This window comes from Carex rostrata, chromosome 32 (genome assembly GCF_964058835.1).
Source record: "Carex rostrata chromosome 32, lpCarRost1.2, whole genome shotgun sequence".
NCBI lineage: Eukaryota > Viridiplantae > Streptophyta > Magnoliopsida > Poales > Cyperaceae > Carex > Carex rostrata.
Window position 1 is genome coordinate 3,620,880 of NC_135949.1, and position 21,342 is coordinate 3,642,221.

General features: G+C 34.3%; 2 pseudogenes across 1 annotated transcript; one reads left to right on the forward strand and one right to left on the reverse strand.

Moving 5' to 3' along the window:
* The first annotated feature begins 10,894 nt into the window (after window positions 1–10,894).
* Window positions 10,895–11,727, forward strand: LOC144547735 (UDP-glycosyltransferase 74E2 pseudogene; annotated as a pseudogene).
* A 256-nt stretch (window positions 11,728–11,983) lies between these two features.
* On the reverse strand, window positions 11,984–14,839 carry LOC144547866 (uncharacterized; annotated as a pseudogene). The gene is made up of 7 exons (XR_013509162.1): window positions 14,593–14,839; window positions 14,168–14,237; window positions 13,648–13,807; window positions 13,471–13,552; window positions 13,140–13,362; window positions 12,397–12,461; window positions 11,984–12,329 (listed from the first exon to the last, which is right to left on the reverse strand). The product of XR_013509162.1 is annotated as an uncharacterized LOC144547866 (transcript).
* Window positions 14,840–21,342: the final 6,503 nt, after the last annotated feature.

Here is a 21,342-nt window from a genome sequence, read left to right on the forward strand (position 1 = left end):
AAATATGAGGGTGAAGTAAAATAGTCGCTTTACTCACAACTAACCATAGCCCATCTCTCTCTCTCTCTATATATATATATATATGCCCTAACTAAAAGAACCGAAAATAATTTACAGTTTGTTCAGAAGAACCGATAAAATTTTAGGTTTTGTCTACATAATTAAAATCTCATGGCAGGCTATCTATTGTTCTACCTATATAAATTGAAATCTCATGGAATCACATGTTCATTAATTGGTGTTATATAAGGTCAGTTTAGTCATTTTTTGCAAATTAAATTTTTTTGTTTTCAATTGACAGAAAGCTCCCATGCATTCAAATGTCAAAGGATTTGTCACTTGGGTTTATCAAAAATCCCATATAAGTAAAGCCCAAATGAACGATTTAACTTTGTTAATTTTGTGTTCTTATACTTGACGGTGTATATTTTTTTGTTTTCTTCATTAAAAATGGTCGTCTTCATAGGTTTTCTTCCTTGAAAAGGCTCATGTTAATATTAATTGACAATTATAAAGCACAAAACAAAAATATTGCAATCATTTTTTCCCCAAGGGAAGATGTTGGACTCACAATGATTTTGCCACCCAATAGAAATCTAAGGTTGTAGCAATATTTTCATAGAATATTTGGCGAACAAATTTTAATTTGAAATAATTTCATAATCTTTATTTGAAAGAAAGCTAGACAGACATCTCGTAAAAGATGAAAAAAAATGGTTTTATGTGGAATCAAATGTTTTTTATTGGAAATTTTTTTGAAATAATTTTATTTGAAAATGTTTTTATATGGAAATAAATGTAATTTGGTAAAGCACCAGCTATTTCAATATATAACACTAATATATATATTTTTTATAGCTGACAGCAAATTCCGTCAACAGATATATTGATAAAAGTATATAACACTAATATAGAGCACATCTTGGAAAAAATGAAAAAAAATCATAGCCAAAACAGACAATCTCATTTGATTAGCACTAATTGTTAGTCTGAAAGATATTTGAGGAGACTCCTTACCATATGTAGGATTAGATTATTTTCCTTTTCTTTTCCAATTTGATTGTTGTGATTGGCCTATATATGTTGCCACTGTAGGATAGGCAACCTTGTTCTAAATTGTGTAATATCTTTCGTGGCAAGGGTTGTTGTGCAAAAATGTAGAAATGGTACAGCCAAAACTACAAACTTGAGAAGTCATTATGACTGAGATCGACAATGCTATAAATAAGATGCGAAAATTTTGGAGTGCAATAACAAAAACGGGACCAAAAATTGTTTTCCACTCAAAAGGATCGGCTTAGTAGGTGTTTTGTTCCTTCTAAAGGTTCGTTTTAATTAATACTGCCAATTACCATACACAACACAAATATATTGGCTAAAGAAAAAAAAATAGTAGAGATAAGGATAACGACAAAAAATTGGGTAATACAAAAATTGACTGTTGACTTGCTTAATCGTTCTTTAAGAGGTGAATATTTGAAGAAAAAATTAAGTATAGAAAAAAAATCAATGAAAATGAAAGAAAAGGAAATTTGATTCTTTCTGTGTATTACAAAACATATAATAAATCAAATAGTAAATTTATTTCTATCGAGGGTCTTCGAGAGGGCACCTAAATGTTCCTTGTGGACCAAAGGAAGACATCTATTTGCTGCAAAAAAAAGTTGGACAAGAGCTTAATTTTGGGAGAATTTTAAAAAATGTCCATCCTTTAAGAAAGATCAAATAAAATACTCCCTCACTAAATTTTTTTGACAAAATACTTTTGTGGGACCCAAACTAACCTTCCCTCCCTCTTCCCTCTCTCCATGTTACTCTCTCTCTCCACGTTGATTACTTTGTCTTTTAATTTGGAAACTTTTTTTTTTTGGAAAGTGTCAAATAAATAAGACTCCATTATTGTTATTTTTTTTTCTCATACCACATTAAATTCCCTAGATATCATGCATTTTTAATAACTTCAAATATTTACTTCAAATATTTGCGTTTAACTTACTCATAAGTTATGTTTCATTTTATTTTTATGTTTTGTTTGAATTTTAATTTATTTCAATCTGTCTTCTTTTGATTCGATGATCCGTCGTAATTTAAACTATTTCAAATATCATCAAATATCTCATGTACAAATTTATAAAATTTTATATATTCAATGTAAAATTTATTATGTCAAATATTTTTAACATCCTAATTTATTTTAACATCATTGTACTAGAGTATTAATTTATACTATAAAATATTTTGGATTAACATGTGATGAATCTTTATAATATAGACATTTTACATATAGTTTATTCAGTACAAAAAACGTAACATATGAATATATTAAATATATACATTCTACGTATAATTTATTAAGTAAAAAAAATGAGAATGTGGCTTACACAACTATAAAAAATATATCACATCACATACTAAGAACAATTAAGTGAGATACTCATGTTTAAAAAAAGTACTAATCATGTACATTTTTCTTAAAGAAAATTAAGAAAAAATTAAAATTAATCATTTTAATAACCACACAACATCAAAAGTCTAACAAAATATGCTAAGATTTATAGTTCAACTTCTATCTCCTCATCAACATTATCATCAGAATTAGAGCATTCTTCCTCTTCAAAATATTCGCTTGCATCACTGGACCATTCGAATGACAATGCATCAGCCATGATCTGTGCAAAAAAATATTAAAACAGTGCATTATCATTTCACATATTCATTATAATTTTTGTAATTAAACTTGTACATATAATTTTCTCTCCATTACCACGAATTTAAGTTTTTGATGTTTTGGCTCCTTATACACAGAGTTATACATTAAAGAGATTCACAAAATATAGATTTGAGTATATTGAATATTAACTATTAATTTAATCAAGTACTTATTACAATATAATTTATCCATTTAATTGGACCTGGAGCAGCATGCAGCAATAAACTGCCACACAATAGAAGTAAGCTCTCAGCAAATTAACATTTGAATTTCATGCATACTATTTTCTGCCATACTAAATAGTTAGGAATACAGTTTATTTATTTCATTTATCATTCATCTTTTTTTTGTTTAACTCTAAAATTAAGAATAACTATATATTAAGAACAGGTACGCACAACAGATGGCATGTGAAACAGTAAAATAAAAAATAGTTGAGGCTTATTTCAGTGTCTCTTTTCTTAAATTATGTTAAATAATATATTTGCAATTAAGAAACTAAAAAATCATCCAAAAGTCAAGTTAAAATTATCTACTTAATCAAACTCAACTAAATAATTTTGATAAAAAAAAAAAATACAAGTTAAATTCAAAAAGCCTCTTATCAGCGGTTCACAACAAATAAGGCAACAAAATATATAACCGGCTTCTTCTGAATTCTGCGGTGAAATTTAGCCAATTGAAAAAAAAAATTCAACATTTTCTATTAAATAAGAGGACTTATGCCATGTAGGATTGGCAAAAAGAGCTCGTGGCTCGTGGCCCGCTTGGTATTCGCCCGTGAATTGATTGATAACAGCTCGTTCGTTAGTGGATCGAGTTAAAATTAGCTCGCTCGCTACATACTCGAGCAAGAATTAATGAGTTTGAGTTTGGCCTGGCTCGGTCGTTAACGAGCTATTTAATGTACATAGTTTAATAGTTTAATTGGATCCGTTCACTTCAGATTGAGGATATTATGGTCTATGGATATTATAGCCAGTGTTATGGCAATTGCACTTTGGACTGTGTTTAAGTTGATTGGTAATTTTATATGGAATATGTGTAAATTAATTATAAGCAATTAAGTTAATTTGTATGAATTTGTTTGATTTGGTATGCATGAATTTATTCTGTGAATATATTTGTATGAATTTAGAATTTTGATATATTTGTATGTATGAATTTAGCTGTAAACTTAATTTATAGTAGTTGATTTGCTTAATTACAATTGAATTAAGAGCATTCTTCGGTAATTAGTCATATAAATATTATTTTGTTTTAGTCATAATTGATAAGATGTGTTATGAAAATTTAAGATATAGCAGGAAAGAAAATATACAAATTTATAAATTTGTCAAGCTAATAACGAGCTAGCTCGGCTCGCTCGGACAAGCCACGAGTCGGTCTTGAGCAATAGTTTTAGCTCGGGACCTAAAATCTAAACTCGCTCGCTCAGCTTGATACACTAACAAGCCGAGTACAAGTGTGGCCTAGCTCGCTCTTTAACAGCTCATTGCCACCCCTAATGCCATGTGATGCACACATATAATGCTCTGATCTAAGCCTAAGTAGAAGATATTCAACAAATTTGTTTTATCGGCTCTTTTTCATAACTTGAACCCAAATATAGGCCTATGACATATAATAATTTCCAAAATATATTTTTAATGTTTATAATATTCATTCAGCAATATATTCTCACTAGACTCCATATGTGATAGGTATAACAATGTTTAAGAAGAGGAAAACAAATATAAGAACGGTTGGCCTAAATCAGAGAGGCACTGGAATAGAGGCAAATCAGGGGGGCGAAAAGCAAGTGCGGAGGAGAACAATGCGCCGGTGTGAAGGAAAGACAGTGGCCTAGTGCGGAGGAGAGAGGAGGAGAGGCAAGCTGTGCAGAGAAGAGCGTGATGAGAAAGGGAGACGAAGAGTTTGAAAAAACAAACAGAGCATTGAGGAGGCAAACAGACGGAAAGGAATTTTTTTTTTTTGATTCTACGGAGAGGCAGTTTGGAAATAGTGAATGTAACTAGAAGGAAGGGAAAAAGTTTACATTAGTGGGTACCAGAAGGGCATTTTGACAAACAATTTAAGAGGAGGGCATTTTGTTTGATCTTTTTTAAAGGGAGGGCAGTTCATAAAATTTCCCCCTAATTTTGTAGCAGCAACAAGGAGTTTGCCTACGATGCTACGCGTACCATAGAGGACGGCTCAATATTTGAGTTTTCAAAATCCTAACGGTTGATTCGAACCATTCAACATGTTCTCCATATGAATATGTACTTGCAAACCAAATTTTTTATTGATTATAATATTTTTACTATTTTTTTTATAGGTAGAAAATCACTTGATATGAAAATTCAGTACCATTCAGATCAAGTGATTTTCTACCTATTAAAAAAATAGTAAAAAAATTCTAAAAAATGGAAAATTTGGTTTGCAAGTACATATTTATATGGATATCTTGTTGAATAGTTCGGATCGACTATTAGGATATTGAAAAAACATAAATATTGAGCCGTTGCACGGAGGCCCTCTATGCTACGCGTAGCATATTAGCATTTTCCCAGCAACCAACAAGTAATATAAATATGAAATGTTTATTTGTCGAAACAGGTAATTTTGCAGCTTGATTAGTCAACAAATCCTACCATGGCTTATGGTTAAATAAAAGCAAAAAAGTTATGTGGTCTAAAATCTAAATATTAAAATAATAATTATTATAATAATAGGAAAATTTATGAACCTGATTTGATTTATGTAGATCCCCAATTTCAATACCAGTACAACTGCAGTGAAGAACATGGACATAAGTGACGAATGGCTCCGTCAGGGCAGTCTCAATTGATGGAATCAACCCATCTGGCATAACACAAAGCAATTTACAGTTTTTGATTTCCAACCTTGAAAGTGTTGAAATACTCTGTCGGCCGATATGTGGCTTTCCATGAGAGGAATCACCAATTGGCTCAGTAGATTCCACCAACTGTAGTCCATCCATTGTTATTGATTTCAGGACTTTACACCGGGAAATTTTCAGTGCATCCAACATATGATTCCCTAGTCCAGTAATCAACTCAAGGCAGTGACAATCAGAAATCTTCAATTTCTCAAGCTGGGAGGACAGTTGCTCTAGCTGTAGAACTCGGAAACCATGACAACCACTAACGACGAGGTGCTTGAGAGTGTGAAGATTGTTGAATGGAAGAGATTGAATCTTGTCACATTTATGTAACTTGATTTCCAACCTTGTAAGCGTTGAAATGCTCTGTCGACCGATATGTGGCTTTCCATGAGAGGAATCACCAATTGGCTCAGTAGATTCTACCAACTGTAGTCCATCCATTGTTATTGATTTCAGGACTGTACACCAGGAAATTTTCAGTGTAGCCAACTTATCCAGATTCCCTAGTCCAGTAATCAACTCAAGGCAGTAACAATCAGAAATCTTCAATTTCTCAAGATGGGAGGACAGCTGCTCTAGCTGTAGAACTCGGAAACCACGACAAGCACGAACAACGAGGTGCTTGAGAGTGTGAAGATTGTTGAATGGAAGAGATTCAATCTTGTCACATTTATCTAATAAGATTTTCAACCTTGTAAGTGTTGAAATGCTCTGTCGGCCGATATGTGGCTTTCCATGAGAGGAATCACCAATTGACTCAGTAGATTCCACCAATTGTAGTCCATCCATTGTTATTGATTTCAGGACTTCACACCGGGAAATTTTTAGTATAGCCAACATATCTAGATTCTCTAGTCCAGTAATCAACTCAAGGTAGCAACAACCAGAAATCTTCAATTTCTCAAGCTGGGAGGACAGCTGCTCTAGCTGTAGAACTTGGAAACCATGACAATCACGAATGACGAGGTGCTTGAGAGTGTGAAGATTGTTGAATGGAAGAGATTGAATCTTGTCACATTTATCTAACAAGATTTTCAACCTTGTAAGTGTTGAAATGCTCTGTCGGCCGATATGTGGCTTTCCATGAGAGGAATCACCAATTGACTCAGTAGATTCCACCAATTGTAGTCCATCCATTGTTATTGATTTCAGGACTTCACACCGGGAAATTTTTAGTATAGCCAACATATCTAGATTCTCTAGTCCAGTAATCAACTCAAGGTAGCAACAACCAGAAATCTTCAATTTCTCAAGCTGGGAGGACAGCTGCTCTAGCTGTAGAACTTGGAAACCATGACAATCACGAATGACGAGGTGCTTGAGAGTGTGAAGATTGTTGAATGGAAGAGATTGAATCTTGTCACATTTATCTAACAAGATTTTCAACCTTGTAAGTGTTGAAATGCTCTGTCGGCCGATATGTGGCTTTCCATGAGAGGAATCACCAATTGGCTCAGTAGATTCCACCAATTGTAGTCCATCCATTATTATTGATTTCAGGACTTCACATCGGGAAATTTTTAGTGTAGCCAACATATCCAGATTCCCTAGTCCAGTAATCAACTCAAGGCAGCGACAACCAGAAATCTTCAATTTCTCAAGATGTGAGGACAGCTGCCCTAGCTGTAGAAATCGGAAACCATGACAATCACGAATGACCAGGTATTTGAGAGTGTGAAGATTGTTGAATGGAAGAGATTGAATCTTGTCACAGTTATCTAACAAGATTTCTTGAATTGAATGCAAGGAACATGGATCACATATCCATCCTGGCACTGTGGCAGAAGAATAAAATCCTACTCCAAGTTTTTTGAGGTTAGGATGTGGCTGGAGGGATTCTAACCAAGAAAAATAGGCATCATGGAAACCTATTTCTGGTATGAGCATTATTCCCAGCTTTGATTTCAGAGGGTCAACCCAATCAGGATTACAGTTTATATAAAAAGCTTCAAGTTTGCACTTATTTCTCATGTTAGCACGTTGGGCATCTTTTAAATTACTCACTCCATAAATAGTGAGATTTCCTTCAAGGTCCGTCATATCCTTTAACCAAGCTACATTTGTAACGTTCACCCATGCTTTCATTGTCTTTATTGCTGGAAAATTAACAAGCCCATGCGGGAGATAATCCAATGAATTATATGGTTCAATAATTAAAGTTTGTAGATTGTAAAGGAGGCCAATGGATAATGGCAATGTTTCAAGATATGGACACTTAATATCAAGATGAGCTAGATGTTTCAACTCGGAAATGGAACTAGGAATTCTTCTCAAATAATCCCCTTTCAATTCCAATACCCTGAGTGCTTCAAAATTTGTGAGGTTACATATTTGAAAATATTTAGAACATTTTTTAGTACTTTTCGACAACCTTGAAGTTAGGTCCGTTTCCTCGGTATTGTTTATACAATACTCGTGCTCTAAATCTCCATAGCATCCTCTTACATCGATAGAAAGGGTTCTTAAACCCATCAGATTTTGTTGGAGAACTTGATTTACATATCCAAAGAAACCACCTACATATAAATGACATGCTTCTTGCGGAACGTTTTGCTTTTGAATATCAAGTGGTTGATTGATCTCCACCGAATAATGTTCATTCTCAGAATTAAGTCGAGCAAGATCATGGATTATATCGTGCAACTTACAACGTTCTTCATATCCACTTGAAAAATCATCAACAAAGGACCTCTGTTTTAACTCTTCATAATATTCAACACCAATTTCTGTGATTCTTCTTTTGCCCTTGGACTCAATGTAGCCATGAGAGATCCATAACTCTATCAAATGCATCTTTTCTAATATGTAATCTTTTGGGTACATAGAGCAAAACAAAAAACACGGCTTAAGGTGGGGAGCTAAATGATCATAGCTGATTTGAAGTGCTGGGAATATATCATTCGATGAATTTGATTCCCAAAGATCACTTTCTAAAATCTCTCTCCAATCCTCTTCATTTGTTTCATGGCTAAGGAGACTTGCAATCGACTTCACAGCTAATGGCAACCCATCACACTTTCTCAATATCTCCCTTCCCATTTCTCTCTTCAAGAAGAGTGTTTGCCCAGTGTAATTTGTACCACAAAATGCATAATGCTGAAACAACTGCCAGCATGAATCTTCAGGCAAGTTAGTAGGACAAAAATAGGTCGTTGTTTGCATGACCTTTGCAACCTTTTTATTTCTTGTTGTAATGAGAATACTAACAACCTTTGCTTCTTTAAAAGGAACCAGGAACAACTCCCAAAGACTTTTATTCTCGTTCCACAGGTCATCTAAAACAAGTAGTATTCTGTTTCCCTTAACAGTTTCTGCAAGCTTCCCTTGTAATGAACTCAACTCACTCAAATTGTAATTCATTTTGGAGACTGATTCAATAGTTGCTTTAGTGAGTCTCCCAACATGAAATTCTTCAGAGACACATACCCACCCACATAAATCAAAGCACCGGGTTACCCTCTCATCTTTGTAGACCAGTTGGGCAATGGTGGTTTTTCCGAGACCACCTTTTCCAATAATTGAATTGACCGAAAAGGGCTTTTCCTTTTCAGATAGTAACAAATTGATTACTGCCTCTATTTCAGCATCTCTCCCAAAAATGCTTGCCTCATCTACCATGTGACCCGTTGGGGGTCGTAAAAGTTCATTGTTCGGACGCCTCGCCCCATCACTCTCCCTTAATTGAAGAGCCTCACGATCCTTTGCTATTTCATCAAATCGACTTTTTATTTTGTTAAACCGGTCAACCATGTCATCAGGAATTGGAACAGTGTACTCAATGTACTGTCCAGAAAGAAATGTATATATTATATAAGTATGCCAAAATTCATAATTTGTTAACTTAAAAATGATAATTAGATTGGAAATGTATTATATTATGTGACCACTCTGATGTTAGATAGGAAAAGCTGATAATATAACAAGTGACCATACATTCCGGTGGATACCAATCTAGCTAAAAAATAAATAAAAACTCAAGCATCCTCTATTAAGTTTTAGTACCATAAAAAAACTAACCTCCATCTTCTTTGTCTTGTGAGAACCTGAAGCTTCAGAAGCCTTTCTTGCCTCTAGTTGGACACGGGTGACCTCATACTGGTACTCGCCAAGCACATCCTCGGCATCATAAGCGACCTTCTTCAGCTCCTTGAGCCATAGCTTTACAGAACGGTCTCTGATCTCCCTCTCCTCAGCATCGTACAGTGTGGCCTTGATCCGCTCCAGAGTTCGCATCAGCCTCTCCAGATCCTCCTCAACAGCTCGAACATGCCCCCTTTCGGAGTTATTAGAATTTGAGGAAGAGGAAGAAGGAGCCTGCACAGAGGCTCTAATTGAGGGAAGCAAATTGGTGGCTAGAGAGAGCACAGAGGTTATCAAATACCCTGCCATTTTGCTCTGTAGATTTCTTTGAAGAGGCTATTAGGAAAGAACCTTAGATCTGAGTGGTGAATGTGAGAAATGTGTCTAGAGTAAAGAGCACCAGAATTTTGAGTTCTGAGAAGAAGTGGTGTGGAGAAAACTTTGACCATAGAAAATTCATCCTAACCAAGGGGAAGAGGTATTAGTCGCCACCATAGAAATTTGGTATTATCGCTTATTAGTCGCGACCATAGAAAATTCATCCTAACCAAGATAATTCGGTATTATCACTTGTTAGTGGAGACCATAGAAATAATTGACAGCGAACCAAGGGGAAGCCTGGAAGAGTTAATTGCCTTCTGTTAGAATTAAAATTGGTTATTTACTTTCAATCGGATGAGGTTTTTAATTGAAGAGGTCATGCGGCCTTTGGCTTAATTATTTATTTTTATTATTATTTTTAAATCTAATAGGTGTACTATTATGTGTTGAAACTTTAAATAAAAAAGGAACTGAAAAACAGAAATAATAATTTTCGTTTGTGCCTCAAGTTCACAAGTATTATAAATAGATATATAAAAAAAGAGATATATATCTAATGATTAAAACAATGGGTTGAAATATAAATTTTGAGTTTTTCGATTTTATTTCCAACAGACTAGATATAGCAATATATCAACAAAATATTCAGAAATCGTCTGCAACACAATATGAATTTATTGAAGAAATCAAGTGAAACTTATCTTTACTTGACTGTACCAGCTGTGAGGAGGAGAAATTGTGCTCTTCAAATAATTGCTTAAAAATTGAAAAGTCAGCAATGAGTTGGCTACAAAGCAATATTCAATGAAAAGTCAGCAATGAATTCTAAATTGCTTGACTTATTATTGAATTGCTTCATCTGTTTTGCTTCACAAAAACAATGTCATGTATAATTTCAAGAAGCACAGTACATGGAGTCAAAATGGCGCGGTAAAACAATCGGGCCAACTGTACCGTCTTCGTACCTCTACAACCACCTCCCGTCTGACACATCGTATGGTTTCCACCTCTACATGCCAACCATAACCCCTTGCATTGCATGGCTCAACTCAAAACCACCGCAATCGGTTGTGTATACCTCCTTCGGTAGCATGGCCTGCCTAGACCCGGCCCAGATGGAGGAACTGGCATATGGACTCCATGACTGTGGCAAGCTGTTTTTGTGGGTCATTAGGTCGGTAGAAGCCGACAAAATACCCGAAAATTTTGCTGAGAAAGTGAAAAACAGAGGGGTTATATTCTCTTGGAGCCCGCAACTAGAGGTGTTGGCGCATCAAGCAGTGGGGTGCTTCTTTTCACATTGCGGTTGGAATTCAACTGTGGAGGCACTCGTGCTAGGCGTGCCAATGGTGCAGATGCCTTAGTGGACGGATCAACCGATGAATGCAAAATATGTTGAAGGGGTTTGGGAGGTTGGTAAACTGGTTAAACCGGAGAGTGGCAGGTTGGTAAAGAGAGAAGAGATTGTAAGGTGGATAAGTGAGGTGATGGAAGGAGAGAGGTGAGGAGTACAGGAGGAATGCAAAGAAATGGAGAGAGAAGGCTCAAGAGGCAATGAGAGAAGACGGAAGCTCGTATAAAAATATTGTTGAATTTGCGGCTAAGTACAGGGCCAACTGATACTACATTACATGTGCACATTATAGACTGGAATTTACTGGTATCGAGTCATGCCTCGATCATTTACTCTCATTTCTCACCTATTTATGTTATTGCTTTCATGTTTGTATCTCGTTCATATTTGGTGTTGAATCACCTTTTGTCTGTGAAGAAAATGGCCAAAGGACAAACAAGCATTTCTCAATATATAAAGCATATATTTCATCAAAAAAAGTGTTGCCTATTTTGTGATTGTGGCTAGACTGATTTAAATTGTTCAATTAAGGTTACCGTCAGTAACACTATCAGGAGTATTTTATGAGAATAATCACAAAAAACATGTATTCAACCAAGAATACCTAACCTCCTTTTCAAAATATTTTGTAAAATGTTCTTCGCTGCCAGTGACAGAAGCAAATATATAAATTACAAATCCAATATGTTCTCTAATCAAGGAAATTTTAATTCATTAATTCTACCATGTAAAAGAAGGCAAACAAAGTTGGGATAGGCATCAAACTTGGTACATAGAGAATACACGGCATCAGGTCTGGCCATTTCACCGAAAGAACCAAGACCCAATTCGTCAGCATGTATGCCTCCAGTGATAAATGCCGATTGAATGTTCGCTCTATTTGATCCTTTTATGTCATGGTGCAGAGAATCACCTACTGTTATGCATTCCTTCGGGTCAATACCCGTTAACCCTATTGCTGATTCATATATCACCTAAAATGAAACAAAAGATATGTATGAGAACCTAAAATGAAACACGGGTAGAACACGAGTATAATACCTCATCAGGCTTTCCCATCCATCTCACTTCTCCACCCAGTTTCTCATACTTAGCCCCTAGAGTACCTGACCAATGCCAATCACCTTATTTGTTAGTACGAGTGAGGCTACGGTACTATGCATAGTGCACACCAGCCTGTACTATGGCTCCATATCTCCATTTTCAAAGTCCAAACGATTGATCCGAACCGCTCAGCATGACCTCTATATGAAAATGAACTTGAGGACCAAATTTTACATTTTTCAGAAACTTTTTTTACAATTTTTTTAGATAGCTAGGAAATCACTTGATCTAAAGATTCTAGAATTCATATGCCTGAGGTAATAGAAATTTTGATTTTAGATTCGGACCGTCCGATCTGCTTAATTAAAGGGGCCTGTGCATTCCACCTCGAGCCAGATTGACCCGGATTCTGATCAGAGGATCCAAATCTAAACTCAAATATTCTGCTACCTCAGAGGATTCGGACTCAAGATTCTTGACCATTAAAATTTAGTGATTTTCTACCTATCTAAAAAAATAGTATAAAAAATCTAAAAAAATCTAAATTTAATCACCAGGTACATTTTCATATGGAGATCATGTTGAGCAGTTTCGATCGACCGTTTGAAATCAAAAAACAGATATATGGAGCAATAGTACGGATTGTTGTGCGCTATGCACAGTACTATAGCCTCACCTTGGTTAGTATTATACTATTTTATGTCATAGCCAAAAGAAATAATAGAATAATAGTAAAGTACCAGGCATCACACACAAGTTACGTGCTTCGACCGTGACATAATCTGGATTAGCAACAACCATAGGTATCGGTTTTGTTCTTTTTGCACATAGTTCTAAAATCTGCTCAAGACCCTCCAAATCCATAGGTTCTGAACCGCCAGATGGTAAACCTAGTGCTTCAGTGCCATGCGCCAGTATAAACTCAGCATCATCCACTCTACTCACCACCTCTAAACCTAATCCCTATGAATAATTAACACAGGAAAGCATTTGCAAAAATTCACATTATTACATATGTTAAGCTAAAATAGGAAGATTATCTTCCTATAGAATACAACCAACTTAGTTTACCTCAAGAGATATTGCCCCTCGATCATTCCATGTCATGTGGATGCATCTTCTTCCCAGAGCAGAAAACCAGGGATCATCTCTCCTAATTTTTTTTAATGTTATAATTATACAGTAAGAACTAGATCTAACAAATGGTAAATTTTCTTTCTGAACTGTATGAAATAATATATTTTATACCTCAAAAAAAATTGGTGGGTTAGTTCTCCACTGGTAATAGCACCAAGGAATAAAGACGGGTCGAACCCAAGAGATTTAAGCTTGTCATCTGTAACAACTGCTCTTCTTGATGAATTGCTTATAATTACCATTTTAGCCCCTGTTGCTGCTAGCTTCTCTACTACCAAGTCAATATCAGCAAGCAAAATTATCAGATAAATGTTTGGGGCAAAATTCATAAAATATTAAGTTAGCTCTCTCAGGATGTGTGAGAAAAATTCAGCAAGTGAAGTTACATCATGAGGTAGGAAAAACCATTACTGTCTAAATTAAAAATTCAAGATATTACATTGTATATTTTTTACTAAAAACTGAAAAGCGAAAACCGAAATATCAAGTTAACCCTTCTTAACTTTTTGGAACAATTTACCCCTTTATCAGTCTATATCGAAACTTCTATTTGCATAACTCATTGCTGTTTATGTAGGGTATTTCAGAAATTACTTGGAAAGAAAAAACATAATGAACTAAATTAACATACATGTAGAAATGGCACCAGGATATGGTTTCTTCCCATCATGAAGTACCCCATATTGATCTAAGAACCATGCCTGTCATGAGAGGCAATAAAATACATCAGAAATTTAAAGGGGGGAATTTGGAATTTAATTAGTTTCAGTCAAGGTTTATGGTTAACTTGTTGCCACATAAATTCAAATTTTGCATAATTTTTACAATGTGCCTCGAAACCCTTCTTTCTATGCTACTGCCGCATATATGATTAAAACGATTACCTGATAAAAGAATCTCAAGGTCTAAAATTTTCACCAATTTCAGCAATTCGGTTTCACAAAAATCTCTCTTTTCTATCCTCCCTAAATTCTCCCAAATCACCAAAATTAACCCAATTTCTTTCAATATATCATATCTGTCTGCAAATTAAATCAATTATAATGTCAAAGAGACCTTAAATCGTCCGGATTCAGCAAGAGAACGGATCCCATCGAAGCAATTGAAAGCACGAGAAGCCTCTCCACTATCAGTTGAAGTGGTTTCCCGCGAAACGGAGCATTGGCTGGAGCTGGACATGGTCTTGCTCGAGAAACAAATATATAGACCTCTAGTGCTTGAAATGGAGAGAAATCTACTGGGCGTTATCGGAGAGGCGCAGTAGAAGCGTGCGATATTGATTTTTGATCGGAGAGTGGGAGAAGGAGAGCGCTCCAAAACCTTCAAATTGTAAAAATGCCATCCTAAACTTTGAAATTGTAAAAATGCCACTCTAAACTTCATTAATTTCTAAATTTTCCACTTTAAATAATTAATGACTGAAATGCCCTCTCTTCTCCTCTTCTTCTTCTCCACCTTTTCCCTTGATCCGATAGTCCTCTTCTTCTCCACCTTTTACCATGATCCGACAGCTAACTTGTACTTTGATGATAAGCTTGTTTCTTTTTTCATCTGTTAGATCTTAGAGGGTGATATGAAGAAGCTGATTCAAAAAAAGACTATATTGCAACTATCACTCATAAAGCTTGATGATTCATTGTTTCTTTTTCATGATTTTTCAAACTACACATAGAGCTGTCATTAATATGATAAAGGTTGAATCATACCTGAATGGTCATGTGTCGCTGGTTATTGCCAGGCCTAAAACGGTATATACTGGTAAGTGATTGGTTTTGCACTTGTAATTATTGTTTAATTGTTCTAAATGAGTAACTCATAAATGAATATCAAAGAGTATCTGTATCTCAGAAGATATGTTATATTTGAAGAACCCTCATTCGATCACGAGTAACCATGTTCGAAATCATATCAATTTATGAAGGGTGTAAGGGGGCTGCTTAACTTAGAGGCTGTCGGATCAGGGGAAAAGGTGGAAAAGAAGAGAGCTGTCGGATCAGGGGAAAAGGTGGAGCACAAGAAGAGAAGGAAGGGCATTTCAGTCATTAATTATTTGGAGTGGCAAATTTATAAATTAATGAAGTTTAGAGTGGCATTTTTACAATTTCAAATTTTAGGATGGCATTTTTACAATTTGAATATTTTGGAGTGGCAAATAACCAATTTTATGTTTTCTACCTTTTTTTTTTCTCTTTTTTCTCTTGGCGAGGAGACGCCGAGCAACGGTGCCTGGAAGGCGGAGTTTAGGATCCCCGAGTTAACTCAAATTTTGAGTTTAGATTCGGACTGTCCGATCAGAATTTAGATCAATCCCGTCCGAGTTGGAATGCACGGTTGCTTTAGTATCATGCCAAAAACATATCGAACGGTCCGGATTTAAACTCGAAATTTGAGTTACCTTAGGTGAAATGAATAGCTACAAGCATAGTGACAAATGAATTATTCGGGTTCGGTTCGGCGAGGTAAAAATTTGTAATTCGAAAATAATTCAGGTATAATTCAGAAATGATTTAAAATTATTCGAACCAGAGATCTCAATCTTGCAAGAGACAAAAATTTAAAAAAATATGTTCTGGAAAAAAATCGAGAGAAATTCGCGAATAATTCATAAAATTTGGAAAAAGTTCGTTGATATATATATAGCCAATCTCTCTCTCTCTCTCTATATATATATATATATATAGAGAGAGGTGGGCTACGGTGAGTTGCGAAATAAAGCGACTATTTTACTTCACGCTCATATTTTGCGATTTTAAAGTTCAAAATGTCGATCCGAACCATTCATCTTGTTCTCCATATTAAAATGTGCTTGGAAACCAAATTTTATATTTTTTGGAATTTTTTTACTATTTATTAAGTAATTTTGAAAGTCGCTGATCTGATGGTCCAGAAAATTTTACTGTTCTTTACTGTTCACAGCAAAACAGCAATTTTCAAAAATGCTTAATAAATAGTAAAACAATTCCAAAAAATATAAAATTTGGTCTCCAAGCACATTTCAATATGGATTAAACATCTAACGGTTCGGATCGGTCGTTTGGACTTTCAAAATAAAAATACAGCGTGAAGTAGAAACACGTTTTACTTCGCAACTCACTGTAGCCCACCTCTATATATATATATATATATATATATATCTCTTCGACGGAATAGATTATCCCGTCCAGCACTATAGCATTTTTTTTTTTTTTTTTTTAAATTATTCTCTTAGATGAAACCAAACCCCTCAAAAAAAAATGATACAATGCTGGACAGGATAATCTATCCCGTCCAAAATATTTTTTTTCTTCTGCTTAGCGAGATTAATGGAGCACTAATCTGGACGGGATGATTTATCTCATCCAAACACTGTAGCTAAACCGGATAAACCATTCTATTTTTCCTAGATTTTGATTTTAATTTCTAGGAAAATGATACCATTTTTCAATTTAATTTATTTTATTTTATTTTTTATTAATAAAAAAATCGGTATAAGTCATTTAGTTCCAAACAATATTTAAAAAAAAAAAAACTATCACTTAAAATATGTACATACAACTTTTGTTAAATATAACACAAGTACAATTTTATTTACAATTCGAAGTCTCGACTCAAAATTATTTATAAGACTTGAAAGATGACCTCTACTCCATTTATTTTCTTGCTCCTTTTGTTGGCTAACTTCGATTTTCTTGATACTGTCGTATAAACTTGTGATTTTTCGGGCTGTAGCATCTTCGTCTACCTCTTAAAATGAAAATTTGATAACAGTAAACAAGATATTCTTTAGAATAAATTTCTTTTATCTTATAGAAGTTTCATCTAGTTAATTACACATTTAATATAATACTGCTCTGAACAAAGCAATATGGAATCTGACATTCAATACATTAATCGGTTAAAGCAAATTTGTTCTGGTATTATCTGATACAAAACTCCTTGATGTGGACCAACTCAGTTAAAGCGAAATTCAAGAATGCTGAATTTTAGTATCGTTTTAACAGTTATTTTAGGAATAAAAAATGTGGAAAATTACGTATTCTGAATTATAAGCTATGATAGAAAATTACTATTCTGAAAATTTTGATTGAGATTAATTAGCGTCATGCAAATGAACAAAAAGTATCTTATAGCTGTAAACTAGGAATGCACTATAAGCTATGGTGGAAAAAATGTGCCATGCCATGTTTTGTGGTGTGGCGACTAACACGTCATGATTTTAGTCTCGTGTTGTGCCGTGCCATATTGTGCTATGATCAAAATGTTAAGGGGTGGTCATAGCACGCGAATGGTCATGCCGTATCCAAATGTACCATGATCAAATGTGACTCGCGTTACATGACCATTTGATCATAATTTAAATTAGTTTATTCAAGGTTCATCATTTGATTAAGATCTAATGGTCCTAATTACACGTGATTTGCGTCACCACATGTCGTGTCATGTCAAATTTATAAAGTTATTTGAATTTGATTTGTGTAGGTTGATGGGGGAGATTTTCTTCGCTTCAAATCATGTGTTTTACACATGCAATTGGAGAACCCTGATCAACTGCTGATACATGTAGAGGTCGAAGCTCATGTTACCAGACCCGAGTTACATACCAGAGAGGTATATATTCATATCTAATACTTTTAAATTAAATGAAAGATGCATGTTAATTGGATTCATATTTAGCAATGGAAAAAATAATTATTCATGGCATTAATACCGGGATGCAAGTATCGAACCCATTTTATTTCACATTTGGTGTCGATCAAGAGTCCGTCCGAAACTGGTTGAAGATCCGCAATGTAGCTCCAGGCACAGAAGAGGAGGCACGGCGTATCCTCATATCATAAAAAGAATCATAGTTTTAGTGAACCTATGTTTGTCATTTGGTTTTTATTTCGGACTGCATAGGCAATTGAAAAATTAGAAATGAATGTGAATGAGTTTGTATCCATCTCAATTAATTCGGTTTGTCCGGTCAAAAGTTAGCTGTGGAACTCCGATAAAACGAACATTTACTATTCATAAGTCATAACTATTACTTTTGTTGTTGTCTTATTTTTATTGTGTTCTAATTATATATTTTTTTCCAAATTAATCTATAATTTTAGAAATTTCAATAACATATATAAATTAAATAATATGAAAAAATTTTAAATATGTCTCAAAATTATTTTTTATTTAAAAACATTTCAATTATCTTGTGGTGGTTTGAGTCCCCGTTGAGTGAGAGTACAATTGAACTAGTGGCCCCTAGTGAGACGCCAATAGCTGGGGTGGTTCGAGTCCCTCTGGTGAGGCAAACAAGATCTAGCGGTGGTTCGAGTCCCCGTCTAGTGGCACAGCCAAGATCTAGTGGGGTTTGAGTCCCCCCATGGTGAGGCAACAAGCGGAGATAACTAAAGAAGTGTGTATGTGTGTGTGTCATGTGTTTGTTTTAAATATGCATTAGTAAGATAGCATGTGAGGATATAATTTAATATCTTGTTTGTGTAAATAAGTGAATTTGACAAACTCTGAAATTGGAACTAAATCCCGTACTGAGAGACTGTTTGATCTCTCGCCCGTTACACTTTTACGTGGGTTTCAGAAAATGACGAGGCCGGAAATGAGCATGAATAGAAGGGACATGGATCGGGAGACCAACAAGCAGAGGTAATGAAGAAGAGACGTCTAAGCAGTGTTCTAAGTAGCTAACTATAGCGGTTTTGGACCTACAAAGCTAAGCTACGGGGTAAAACTACGCTAATCGAGCTACGGTCACTATAGCGTGTAGCGTGTGACAGCAATAGCAGTCCGCTATGCTACATGGCTTATAATTTTGCAATTTTAATGGGCCTTAATGTCCGGCTAGACTTTTTTTTACTTTATCAAGTTATATCAATATAATATAACATGTGCGAGCTATACCGCTATATCAATTAAATTTTGTATCATGCATTAATATATGATAGTGGTATATTTTGAATATAAAATATATCGATAGTTTTTTAATTAGGGATATTTTGAATGACAATTTAAACCTTGTATTGGTTCAATATGAATATTAGAACTTCTTAATCAATTTGGTGTTTTTTTTTTCTTGATGAGACATGTTTACTATTAGTAGAAATATAAAATATAATTTTTGAATAAAAAAATGCTATTTATGATAACTTTCACTATAGCTGCACTATTCGCTAAAGATTTTTTTTTGTCTCCCCACTATGCCACTATAAACGTTATTTAGAACCTTGCGCCTAAGCAAAGATCATGAGTAAGAGCAAGCGAAATTATCCATGTTTTGATTAATTGCCATTTATGCTCATTTTTAATTTTGTATGTTTATTTTTAAGTAAATTTGATACACTTAAACAGGCATGGTTGTTGTAGTATTTTCAACCATATTTGTCGTGATCATTGTTGTAAGCCTTTTATATTGCGAAATTACTGTGGCATTTATAGATGTTATTGATAATGTATGTGATGTGCATATGTCTTATGTGTAAATACGTGGCGGATTCGGATTGTCTCGAGGTGTGACATTTAATATATACAAATGTTGTTGAGGTGTGTGTTTTTTTATTAATGATGTATATGAATTTATATTAAGTATATATTGCTTTTTAGGATGATACTAGTTGCTAGCATAATCAGATGCTTGGTGGTATTCAAATGAAGTAGGATTTGAAGAATTTTTTCAATTATACCGGGATTGTGTGGAAGTTTCACAAAGAATCAAGGAACAAAATACGAGTCAAAGAGAGAAAATGTAGGAGGGGTATAAAGGAAAATATAAATTTTAATGTGTGTGAGCTAACTGCAAAGACAAACAAAAAAGTATTGAAATAGTTAAGGGTAAATATAATGTATTGAAGTCTTGAGGGTACACAAGAAATTGACCCATTTTCAAAATATTAATTAGCTAAAAACAGATGCACACATATCACTTATACAAAAGCTACAAACAAAAGAAATAAACTTCTATTTTTTTAATTAGTATCGAATACTTTATGTATGAATAAATTTTGTTCAAATCTAATAAAAATAATAAAGCATAGCTATGTACAAAATTATGTAGGTAAAACAAAGAATGGGAATAAATTTTGCTGGCTAGCAAACAAAGATTATTTTACTATTTTATCAGTGTAATATAAAAAATGTAATTATTATGAAAATATGTTCTTTCCAATAATATGATGGAATATCACAGCACAAAAATATGTTTTTTTTTTATTCAATATAACTCAATTACAATATAGGAGTAGAACTAGGGTGTTCTTAAGCTCACCAAAGTGTTTGGTGAGCTTGACTCCAAAATCCATCAAATCGGTTTCAAATGACGAATCCGAACTGTTGGAACCCGTCTATTTTACGTGTGATGCGTCTACATGTGAAATTTTTAAACTTTCGAATTAGTTTAGTATAAAGTCAATTGGTCAAAATTAGAAGGTTAATAAATTAATTTTAGTGCATTCATTTTTTGAACATGTTTTGACCGCTTGACTTTATACTAAACTAATTCGAAAGTTTAAAAAATTCACATGTAGACGCATCACACATAAAATAAGCGGGTTCTAATGGTTCGGATTTGTCATTTGAAACCGATTTGATGAGTTTTGGAGTCAAGCTCACCAAATACTTTGGTAAGCTTAAGAACACCCTAGTTCTACTCACAATATAGATATACTAATGAATGCGCTACTTAAATACTACAAGTTATATAATTTCAAGGGCTTTGTGAAGAAAAAAAAAAAAAACCTTATTGAAGAAAAAAGGGCTTTGTAAAAAAGTGCATACCTTTAAGGATTTAAATCTTATTTTTTTTATTACTGTTTGTTTTTCAATTGGTGGTACTTT